This window comes from Arachis hypogaea, chromosome 17, assembly GCF_003086295.3.
Source record: "Arachis hypogaea cultivar Tifrunner chromosome 17, arahy.Tifrunner.gnm2.J5K5, whole genome shotgun sequence".
Lineage (NCBI taxonomy): Eukaryota > Viridiplantae > Streptophyta > Magnoliopsida > Fabales > Fabaceae > Arachis > Arachis hypogaea.
The window spans coordinates 44,725,701-44,738,162 of record NC_092052.1 but is presented as its reverse complement, the minus strand read 5'-3'; the positions used below and the strand labels follow the sequence as shown (position 1 = coordinate 44,738,162).

At 39.5% G+C, this 12,462-nt stretch overlaps 1 non-coding gene across 1 annotated transcript; it reads right to left on the bottom strand.

The window, feature by feature from the left end:
• Positions 1-617: 617 nt before the first annotated feature.
• LOC112768504 (small nucleolar RNA R71) lies at positions 618-721 on the bottom strand. Its single transcript, XR_003185923.1, has one exon. It is a non-coding gene; the product is annotated as a small nucleolar RNA R71 (small nucleolar RNA).
• Between the last annotated feature and the right edge of the window lie 11,741 nt (positions 722-12,462).

The window sequence follows — 12,462 nt, the reverse complement described above, 5'->3', positions numbered from 1 at the left end:
TCAATTGTTTGTTGCCTGTGCTGTGTTCTTGTATGACAGGTAGGAGAGAAGAGACATCAACCCCTCCATATACTGAACCAGAGAGGACCCTTCATAGACTTAGAAGGGAAGCAAGAGGGAAGAGAGTACTGAGAGAAGAGGAATCTGAAGGAGAATCTGAGGACAATTTTGAGGAAGCTCTAGATCTCAACATGGATAGAGAAGTTCACAACCATGAGAGAGCTGATGGAAACAATGCCATTCCCGAGAGGAGGGTTCTTAGTTCATACATAAACCCAACCTCTGGGAATTGTGGTAGCAGCATTCAGAAACTACCCATCCAGGCCAACAATTTTGAACTCAAACCACAGCTAATATCACTTGTGGAGAATCATTGTTCATTTGGTGGGAGTGCTAATGAAGATCCAAACCAACATCTCACAAAATTCCTGAGAATTTGCGACACTGTGAAGTCCAATGGAGTCCAGGAAGATACCTATAAACTGCTCTTGTTCCCATTTTCACTTAGGGACAAGGCAGCTAAGTGGCTGGAATCATTCCCAAGGGGGAGCCTAACAACCTGGGATGAGGTGGAAAGCAAGTTTCTGGCACGTTTCTACCCCCCACAAAAGGTCAATAGGCTTCGATCTGAGGTTCAGACGTTTAGACAACAAGATGGTGAAACTCTCTACGAGGCATGGGAGAGATTCAAGGATTTGACAAGGGAATGCCCACCAGACATGTTCCATGACTGGGTGCAATTGCATATTTTCTATGATGGACTTTCTTATGAATCAAGGAAGGCTGTAGACCATTCATCAGGAGGTTCATTGAACAGGAAAAAGACTGTGGAAGAAGCCATTGAAGTGATTGAGACAGTGGCTGAGAATGAGTACTACTATGCTTCAGAGAGACACAACACTAAGGGAGTCATGGAGCTGAACCATGTTGATACAATTTTAGCCCAAAACAAGGTGTTTACCAAGCAACTAGCAGAGCTCACCAGGAAATTAGAAACAAAGCAAGTGGCTGCAATACACACACAAGATCAAGAGGAAGTAAGCACTGAAGGAGGTGATTGGGAAGAGGCCAATTATGTAGGAAATCAACAAAGGCAACCATATGATCCACATTCCAACACTTACAACCCAGGCTGGAAAAACCACCCAAACTTTGGGTGGGGAAACCAGCAAAACCAACATAACAAGTCCACATACCAAAACTCCAACCAAAGATCATACCAAGCCACACAAAACACTTACTCCCAACCATCATATCATGGCCAAAATAATCATCCTACCCAACCTAATCCGAACCAACAATTTCAAGATCAATTAAACAGGATAGAAGGAATGCTGGCAAACATGGGTCAGGACATAAGTGAGTTGAAAAGCTTTAGGGATGATGTGAGATCTACCTTAAGGAACCATGGTGAAAAACTCAAGAGGATGGAGTCTCAAGTAGGAGAGCTATCTCAACAGGCTCCCAAGTCAACTGCAGTGTTCCCTAGTGACACAGAAAAGAATCCTAAAGGGGAACAAAAGGGAGTGAGATGGGAAGAATGCAAGGCCATCACCATATTGAAGGAAGTCTCAGAAGAAGAAGGAATCAGACCCTCAGAACAGGAGCCAGAAATCTTGAAGGGAGGTGTGGAAGAAGCTAAGCAGGAAAGTGAAACTGAGCAAGCCAAGGAACTGCAAAAAGGCATGCTGGAAACATACCAACCAAAAGCACCATTTCCTCAGAGGTTAGGAGGAGGTGAAAAAGGGAAAACCTATTCAAGGTTTTTAGAGACATTTAAGTCTCTCCATATCAATATTCCCTTTCTTGAGATTCTCCAGCAGATGCCTACACATATCAAGTATTTAAAGGAATTGCTGAGCAAGAAAAGAGTTTTGAAGGGAGGACAAACTGTAATAATGAACAAAGAATGCAGTGCCCTCATCAAGAAGGACATAGTCTCTAAGAAAACAGACCCAGGAAGTTTTCATATCCCCTGCATCATAGGGGAAACAAAAATTGACAGAGGATTATGTGATCTAGGAGCTAGCATAAATGTGATGCCTCTGACTCTTATGAAGAGGCTACAACTGAATGAGGTGAGATCCACTGACGTAATCATACAACTGGCTGACAAAACTTAGAAGCAAGCTGAAGGGGTAGTTGAGAATGTGCTGGTGAAAGTGGGAAATTATTTCTTCCCCACAGACTTTGTCATTTTGGACATGGAGGAAAGCTACCTACACCCTATCATTCTGGGAAGGCCATTTCTAGCCACTGCTAGAGCGCTCATAGATGTAGAACAAGGAGAGCTAATTTTGAGAATACATGATGAACAGCTCATTTTCAATGTTTTCAAACCTGCATCTGAGCCTGAACCAGAACCTGAAAAGCCTAAGGATGATAGTAGCCATCTGTGTTTGGAGGAAAGCAATCCAGCAGCTGAAACTCTGAAACAGTCCTTGGAAGGCAAACAAGAATTGCAAGAGTTAAAGCCACAAGAATCAATAGAAACAGATCAGAAGGATCCTCCTGGCATAAGGGTCAATAAAGAAATCCTCAAGAGAAAGGGAAGAATTGTAAAGAAATTGCCAAGAGGGTGGAGAAACAAGAAAATTCCCACTGAAGGTTTCTCTCCGGGAGATAAAGTGATATCAAGTCATTATCTGCCAATCCCACCTTGCCTCAAAACCATTCCTTCCCAGCTCCCTCAAGTGTTCACAATCAGGAAAGTTCTTTCTATGGAACATTTGGAAATCATGAAGGAATCAAATGGGGACGTTTTCATAGTGAGAGGAGAGGACATCAAGCACTACAATCCACCCTAACAAGGGGCAACCGTCAAGCTAGTGACGTTAAAGAAGCGCTTGTTGGGAGGCAACCCAACCTGAGGTAATACCCCTTTGCTGTTTCTTTTATTTGTTTCAATAAAATGGGTGAAGTAGTTTCTGTGCATTGCAAAGAATTAAGTTTGGTGTTTCACACCAAACAATGAATTCGTGGATCAATAATTCAAAGGGGAATGTGTGACTCTAAGTTTGGTGTTCCACCATAAAGATCAACTGAACACAACAACCTTTGAATTATATGAAAGGAACAACCATTCTAAGCAATCACAGAAATGCTTAAAATCCTTAGCAGCAACTTCATTCTAAGGAGAATTCAAGGACTCAAAGAGCAGAGGAGTAAGTAGGAGACTAAGTTTGGTGTTCACACACCAACTTAAGACTCAGACACTTGCCCATACATAGTTGAGCTAACCACTCAAGTGCTTGAGAAGCAAGCAACTTCATCACTCTTTGCAGGAAAGGAAACAAGGATCTGAGAAAGAACAGGAAGCAACAACTAGGAGAAGAAGGAGAAATCAAAATGTTTCCTGGCAACAAAGAGAAAACAAGGAATTTCACAAGGTGGTGTTGTTCCTTGACAATTCTTTAAAAAGGGCAAACAAAAGCATGCTTGTTCTGGTTTAAACTGTAATTGTTGAATCTTTCTGGAATGTGAAGTTTCTAGTATGTTTGTCTGTTTATTGCTTTGAATAAAGTGAATGCCTAGATGTTTGGATATAACTTCACCTTCTTAAACAAATGCTTGCCATGCTTGTTCTGTTTCCAAAAATAAAAGAAAAGTTTGAACAAAAGTAACTTGGCTCAATTAGTGACAAATCAAGTAGAATTAAGTGGTGGTATGCATGCTTGATTGTTTAGTCAGATCACTGGAAATAGAGTGTAGAATTATCATTTTTTGTGTAGAAATTGAAAACTGTCTATGGATCTTGATGAATAAATGTCTTTGGCCATGAAAAAGAAAGAAAAAGAAGAAGAAAAAGCCACTGAAAAAGGGCAACCAAAAAGCAAAAAAATTGAGAAAATAAGATAGGCACCAATGGTTTGAACTTCTGAGACAAATGCCTGTGGTGTTTATGTATTAAGGATATGCTTGGATGAATAGGTTCTGAGGAGTGTTTCAACACTTGGTAACTTGGGTTAACTAACCCGGGATTATCAACCAAAAGTCCATTATCAAGAGCAACCTAAATACAAAACATTTAGTCACACAAAGAGGTGCTGGGCACCAATGTCTCAAGAAGAAATGTGAACTAAAATGCCTGGAGTGGATATGTGTAGTGCACTGATAAGAAAAAGAAAATGCCAAAGGCTTGTGCAACACATGACACTAAGCAAACAAGGAGCAAAGGAGCTCTAAGAAAAAGAAAAGAAAAACAAAGAAGAGAAAAGTGCCAAGGACATAAGAATAACAAGAGGCCATAGCAGTGTTTGATGGATGCAATGAAAAGTGATAATCTTACCTGATAAGAATGAAAAAGTGATGCTGCAACTTTCTGCATAAAACCCTTTTGATGAACTTCAAATGCTTGCTAATATAGCCAATGTAATTGCTTTCTGTTTCAAACTTTCTTCTCAAATAACTCAGGACTTGCTTAGGGACAAGCAAGTATTAAGTTTGGTGTTGTGATGCCAAGGCATCTTAGGCTAGTTTCACTAGCATTTTCTGTTAGTTTTAGTTGTTTTATGCATTTTCTTGAGCTTAAAGTAACCAAGAATGGTTGAATGAATAACAAAGCAATGAACCATCCAAACAATATGATTTTGATGCAAATTCCATGAGTTTTTAGTCATATTACTTGAATGCTATGAATGGAAGAATTCTCATGAAATTTTGCAAGACTTTGATGCAATTGTTTGGATGATTTCAGGGAAGAAGAGGCTAGGCAAGGAAGCAACAAAATCAATAAAGGAAGCTTGAATATCACATGTGGAGTTTAAGTTCCAGTTTAAGCTTAAACTGGAACTTAAACTACCAAGCCATATAATGCTGGAAATGGCGTTTAAGTTCCAGTTTAAGCCTAAACTGGAGCTTAAACGCCAGAATCATGAAGGCTAAGAAATGCTGGAACTGAAGTTTAACCTCCAGTTTAACCTTAAACTGGAGGTTAAACGCCAGAAGTAAGAAAGGCACCAGGGAGCATTTCCACGTTTAACCTCCAGTTTAACCTTAAACTGGAGGTTAAACGCCAGAAGTAAGAAAGTCACCAGGAGCATTCCACGTTTAAGCTCCAGTTTAACCTTAAATTGGAGCTTAAACGTGTTCGACTATGTCTCTCCTCCAGGGTTGCTTTCTTCATTTCCACGTTTAAGCTTCAGTTTAACCTTAAACTGAAGCTTAAACGTGTTCGACCATTTTTCTCCTCCAGGGTTGCTTTCTCATTTCCACGTTTAAGCTTCAGTTTAACCTTAAACTGAAGCTTAAACGTGTTCGACCCAATTGCTCCTCCAGGGTTGCTTTCTTCATTTCCACGTTTAAGCTTCAGTTTAACCTTAAACTGAAGCTTAAACGTGTTCGACATTTCACACTCCTGGGTTGCTTTCTTCCATTTCCACGTTTAAGTTTCAGTTTAACCTTAAACTAAAACTTAAACTTCAACTTAAACGCCACTTTTTGAAAGGATTTCTGGGCCAAATATAATGAAGTTTAAGTTAGCATTTGAGCACAAATATTAACTTAAATGTATTATGGTATGAAACCCAATTGAATATCATGGTTTATGGGATTGGGCCTGAAGAATTGATGAGTCTGGAACTTCAATTTGTTGAGTCTTGTGTCATTACTTGTTTATCACTAAGTTTGCTCAATGAATGTTACAGAATTGGATCACAGCCTCATTAGGATTATGGACCATAAACCCAAAGCAAAAGGAAATCAGGGAAAGGCCTCAAAGCCCAAAGAAACACAACAGAAGCTCAATTTAGAAAGTGTATAAATAGGATAGAATTTAAGTTAGAGAGGACTTTACTTTTTAGGAACTTTTTTACACACGGAGAACTTTGGATCATTTTCTTTTAGTTTTGGAATTGAATTCAGAGCTATGACTCACTAAACCCCTTTCATTGGGTTAGGGAGCTCTATTGTAATTCAATGAATCAATAATAGTTTTATCTTCTTCTTCAATCTTTTCTCTTGAATTTTGTTAGAAAGCTTCTCGATCTAATTCCATTGGGTAGTTGTCTTGGGAAAGAAACTACCCATAATTGGAATCCTTCGGAACCTTGGGAAAGGAATGGAGGATTCATGCTAGAGAAGCTTTCTCACAGTGAATTGGATTGGGGTTTGGATGGATATTGTGACATGTAATCCTACCAAATTGTGGTTCATGAAACTGTGTGGTATAATCAGTGATCGAGCATCATCTCTTCTTATGAACATTTAAACCAAGGGATTGGGAATTTGTTCGTTTTTAGAGAGAATTGGTGAGCCAAGGGATTGGGATCCAATCATATAAGATTGCCAAGCAAAATTCAATGAATGCATTGGTTGAGGAAGAAATAAAAATGTTTTGATTCGGAGATATCAATATCTCCTAACACCCAATGAATTCCCCATTTCTGATCTACCACTTTCTCTTTACATTCTGCAATTAAATTCATGCAATCACCCCCATCCCTTTTAATTTCAGCAATTTAGCTTCTCGCTCTTTAATTCATGCAATTTTACATTCCGCAATTCTCATCTAAATCTTGATTCCGCTCAACTAGAACATACTTCTAATCCGAATTGCTCACTCAACCAATCCTTGTGGGATTCGACCTCACTCTATTGTGAGTTTTTACTTGACGATAACCGGTGCACTTGCCGGAAGGAATTTTGCCGATCGTGCAATTTCCTAAATCGTAGCATATCAAGTTTATGCACATCAGTAGCTTGTGCTTGAACTCATCCCAGAATCTCCACCAATGTTTGTGGTTCCATTAGCATCCGGGGTCCCAAACTAGGCGCTTAAAGCCTTCAAGCAAGTTTAAGCAAGTGACAAGACCCCAAGAGTGTTGATTTCCAGAGTGAATTTCGGGGTCCCAAACCTTGCTTTTGCACCCGTCTTCTTGTTGATCATTATTGTTCCAACCGGGTGGCAAGCAATCTGAATTCTCATTGAGGTACCCAAACGAATTCTTAGACCCATTCAATCGAGCTCTACACCAATCCTTGCACTTCAACTTAGAGCGTGCAACCATATTGAACCTTGTATGCCAACTCTTACCACTAACCATCTCCCTCTTACTTTTATAGCCACAAAGAGCTCTAAGTTGCCCATCCGTCTCAAGGAAAGCATATTCAAGTGGGCTAATTAAGCTTAGAGATGAAAGATTTACCCACTTGAATGAAGGAATGGATGGTGATGGCTTTAGGGGAGAGGTCTCTAACAACTTTGGCAAGGTGATTTCCAGCTCCATTCCCTTGGGCTCTTCTTTGACAACTTCCACCTCTTTGCAAGCTTCTTCAATATCAACCTCTTCCTCTTGGTAGCTTTCTTCCAATTCGATCTCTTCTTCATTGTTCACCAAGGGCATGGGAGGTTGTGCTTCTTCTTCTTTAATCTCCATGTCTAGTCCAATGGGAGAGGATTCAAATGTAGATAAGAATTCATCAATGATTGAATCCATCTCTTGATCATCCCCTTCAAAGTCTTCAACAATGATATGCCTTGGAAGTTGTACACCTTCCTCAACACCAAATTCAGACTCCTTAGAAGGGGGCTCTGTGACTTGAGGTTCCCATGGACGTTCCGCATCTCCCAAGTCTTCAACCAATTATTCTTCTTCAATAATTCCGGCTTCCTCTACTTGTTCTAGTACAAAGTCATGCTCCTTACTGTCTACCGAAGCTTCTAGTGTCTCCTTCGTGCTACGTTCGTTATTAGATTCTCCACATGAAGTCATGGGAGTTCCTCGAGTGTCCAAACATCGAGAAGCTAATCGATTTATCGCTTGCTCCAATTGATGAAAGGTTGCATGAAATTGATCCATAGTTTCCTTGAGACGATCCTGTGATTCTTGTTGCGCTCGGCTATCATAAGTAGGATCATAGTGCTCTTGGATTGATGGATATGGACATGGTGTATATGGAGGTAGTAGTTCTTAGGAGTAATTGGGTTGGAATTGGGGTGGCTCTATGTATGGTTCATACGGTTCATAGGGTGGTTGGTATGGTGGATAAGGGTTGGGGTCATATAGAGGTGAATGGTGTAAATGGGCTTGTGAGTATGGTGGTTCAAAGGTATATTGGGGAGGTGGTTCATAAGCATATGGTGGGGTTTGTTGGTAACTACAAGGGGGTCCACCATATTCACCATCTTGGTACTCTCCCTGGAATGGCTCTTGACCATAGTAATTTGGTGGGGGTGGTTTGTCACGAAAGGGTCCACCATAACTATTGTCTTGGTATGCATCACAGAATGGTTGTTGGTTATAGTGCATTGGAGGGGGTTGTTGCCAAGAGGGTTGATCAAATTCTTGTGGCTCATCCCATCTTTGATTCTTCCAACCTTGATGCCTGTTCTCATTATAGCTTCCATTCCTTACAACAACATTGGAACCAAACTTAAAGCCAGAGGGATGAGAATTCATAGTAGCTAAAGAAAATAAAAACAAAAACTAATAAAAATTAATGAAAATAAACTCCTAAAACTAGAAACACTAACAAAGAAAAGAAAAAGCAAATATTTACAATAACCAATAATAAGGCACACGTTTGCAATTTCCCGGCAACGGCGCCATTTTGACGAACAAATTTTTTGCTAGTAAAGAAATTCACAAATAAATTCTCGTTGCAAGTATAGTTTCTAAACCAGCAAAGAATCCTTTCGTACAAAATTTTGGTTGTCACAAGTAACAAAACCCCTAAAAAGTAATAACCGAAGTATTTAAACCTCAAGTCGTCTCTCAAAGAATTGCAGGGAGGTGTAGTTATTATTGGTTATGAATTTTCTGAGAAATTTTGGAATGAGGAATGGAAAAATAAATAATTATAAATTAAAGCAATGAAAATTAACAAGAGGTTTTATGTAATTAAAACAAAAAGCCTTGACTGAGAGAATGATTAATTGGAAGTTCTATCTTTGTTGGATTTTCTCAAGTATAGTATCAAAAGGTTGTTATTTTCACTTAGTTAACCCTTACTAAATAAAGGAAAGTCAAGTGATTGAGCTAGCTCTTATTCGCAAATCCTAATCCTCTCCCTTGGGAAGGATTAGCGTTAGTAAATAGAGAATTAGCCAACAACTTCCAATTTAACTAATCACTTGAGCATTCCAACTCAAGGGTCTCCTTTTAATCAACTCCCAAGTCAAGTTGGGAGTCTACTCTGTCAACATGCATACCATCTTCATTGTTATGAAAAAGGAATAGAAAAGAGACATGATAATTGAAATAAAATTGAAAATAATTAAATAAAAAATAAAATTAAATGAAAAAGTACTCTTTGCATTAATAATTTAAAGGAACATTGAACCTGGAATTGAGAAGAAGAAGAAATCCTAATCCTAAAACTACATCTAAAACCAAAAATTGTGAATAATGAATGTTGTGTGAATGAATGGATTGATTCCCCCACTTTGTAGCCTCTAATATGTGTTTTCTGGGACAAAAAATGGGTAAAAAACAATCCAAAAATCGCCGGAGGCAAATTCAGAAACGTACAGGTCGCTGGATTTGCGCAGATCCACACGTGGGCGTGGATTCACGCGTGCGCGTCACTTATCTTCAGAACAACTATGGCAAATTATATTTCATTTCGAAGCTCCGGATGTTAGCCTTCCAAAGCAACTAGAACCGTTTCATTTGGACCTCTGTAGCTCAAGTTATGGTCAGTTAAGTACAAAGAGGTCAGGCTGGACAGCTTAGCAATTCCTTCAGTTTCTTGTATTCCTTCCACTTTTGCATACTTCCTTTCTATCTTCTAAGCCATTCCTGCCCTATAAACCCTGAAATCACTTAACACATATATCAAGGCATCGAATGGTAATAAGAGAGGATTAAACATAGCAAAATTAAGGCCAAAGAAGCATGTTTTCAATCATAGCACAAAATCCAGAAGGAAAATGTAAAACCATGCAATCAGTATGAATAAGTGTGCAATGACTTGATAAAAACCACTCAATTGAGCACAAGATAAACCATAAAATAGTGGTTTATCAGTCCACAAGCTCAATCTGCTTCTGTTGGTGGGTCCTCCAAGAGGAAGACCTCTAGCTCTTTATTGTCCTTCATCTTCTCACCATGATACAGCTTTTAGCGATGTCCATTGACATTAATGAATTTGGAACTTGAGGGATGACTCAGATGGAAGACTCTGTATGGCTCTGCCTTCTCTACTCTGTAGGCACCTTTCCATCTGGATCTCAGCTTTCCTGGCATGAGCCTCAGCCTTGAGTTGTAAAGGAGAACTAGCTCCCCAGGTTTGAACTCTCTTCTCTTGATATGCTTGTCATGCACAGCCTTCACCTTCTCTTTATATAGTCTGGAGTTGTCATATGCTTCGAGTCGAAGGTTCTCCATTCTGCTAGTTGCAGCTTCCTTTTAGCACCAACCTTCTCAAATCCCATGTTGCGTTCCCGAACCGCCCAGAAAGCCTTGTGTTCCACCTCCACTGGGAGGTGACAAGCTTTGCCATAGACTAGGAGGAAGGGACTCATCTCGATTGGTGTCTTTTATGCTGTCCGATAAGCCCAAAGCGTATCTACAAGTTTGGTGCTCCAGTCCTTCCTATGAGGCTTGACTATCTTCTCCAGTATGCGCTTTATCTCTCTGTTAGACACCTCTGCTTGTCCATTGGTCTGGGGATGGTAAGTTGTTGCTACCTTGTGAACAATTCCATGCTTCTTCAGTAGTCCTGCTAATCTCCTATTACAAATGTGAGTGCCTTGATCACTCAAGATTGCTCGTGGTGATCCAAAGCGACAGATAATATGACTTCTAACAAAGGAGATAACAACGTTAGCATCATCAGTACGGGTAGGAATTGCTTCCACCCATTTTGAAACATAATCTATAGCTAACAATATGTATAAGAAACCATTGGAGTTTGGGAACGGACCCATGAAGTCAATGCCCCAAACATCAAAAATTTCACAGAATAGCATAAGCTGTTGGGGCATCTCATCCCTTTTGGATATATTACCAAACCTTTGGCATGGGGAACAAGATTTACAGAAGGCAGTAGCATCCTTAAAAAGAGTGGACCACCAAAATCCACAATCTAAAATTTTTCTAGCTATTCTTTGAGGGCCAAAATGTCCACCACTCTCAGAAGAGTGGCAGGCCTCTAAAATTGACTGAAATTCTGATTGAGGCATAAAACTTCTAATTACCTAGTTAGCACCATACCTCCATAAATATGGGTCATCCCATATATAGTATTTGGACTCGCTTTTCAGCTTGTCCCTTTGATGCTTAGTAAAATTAGGAGGGAAGGTATGACTAACTAGATAATTAGCTACATGTGCATACTAAGGAACTACTTCAGATATTGCGTGCAAGCTATCAAATGCGAAAGCATCATTAATGGGAGTGGAGTTATCCTTAATGTGGTCAAGGCGACTCAAGTGGTCTGCCACTAAATTTTGGAAACCACTCCTATCCTTAATTTCTAAATCAAATTCTTGCAGCAACAATATCCAATGTATTAACCTTGGTTTGGACTCTTTTTTAGATAATAAATATTTTAGAGCTGCATGGTCTGAGTATACTACCACCTTAGTGTAATTAGACTGAGCAGCGTCTAAGGTCTTAGAAGCATAAGTAATTATAAAAGGATCCTTACCTTCACGCTGAGCCAGCGCCGCTCCTACCGCATGGTTGGAGGCATCACACATAATCTCAAATGGCTGGCTCCAGTCTGGTCCTCTCACAATTGGAGCTTGAGTCAAGGCAATCTTTAGCTTATCAAACGCATTCATGCAGTCCTCACTTAGCTCGAACTCAACATCCTTCTGCAGCAGTTTGGATAAAGGCAATGCTACCTTATGGAAGTCCTTGATAAATCTCTGGTAGAAACCTGCATGACCAATGAACGAACGAACTTTCCTCACAGAGGAGGGGTAAGGTAAACTAGAAATTACATCTTCCTTTGCTGGATCTACAGAAATACCAGTATTAGAAACAATGTGTACTAGAACAATACCTTGTTTTACCATAAAATGACATTTTTCAAAATTTAAAACAAGGTTTGAACTAACACACCTGTCTAATACTCTAGCTAAACTATCCAAGCAAAGGCTAAATGAATCACCATACACACTAAAGTCATCCATGAAAACTTCCATACGATTCTCAATAAGATCCGAGAAAATACTCATCATGCATCTTTAAAAAGTAGCCGGTGCATTACATAACCCAAAAGGCATCCTCTTGTATGCATACGTTCCAAAGGGACATATGAAAGTAGTCTTCTCTTGATCCTCAGGAGCTATATGGATTTGAAAATATCCTGTGTAACCATCTAAAAAGTAGTAGTGTGATTTACCTGACAGGAGATTGATAAACCACTATTTCATGGTTTATCTTGTGCTCAATTGAGTGGTTTTTATCAACTCTTTGTCCACTTATTCATACTATTTGCATGGTTTTACTTTTTCCTTTCGGATTTTGTGCTATGATTGAAAACATGCTTCTTTGGGCTTTAAATTTGCTA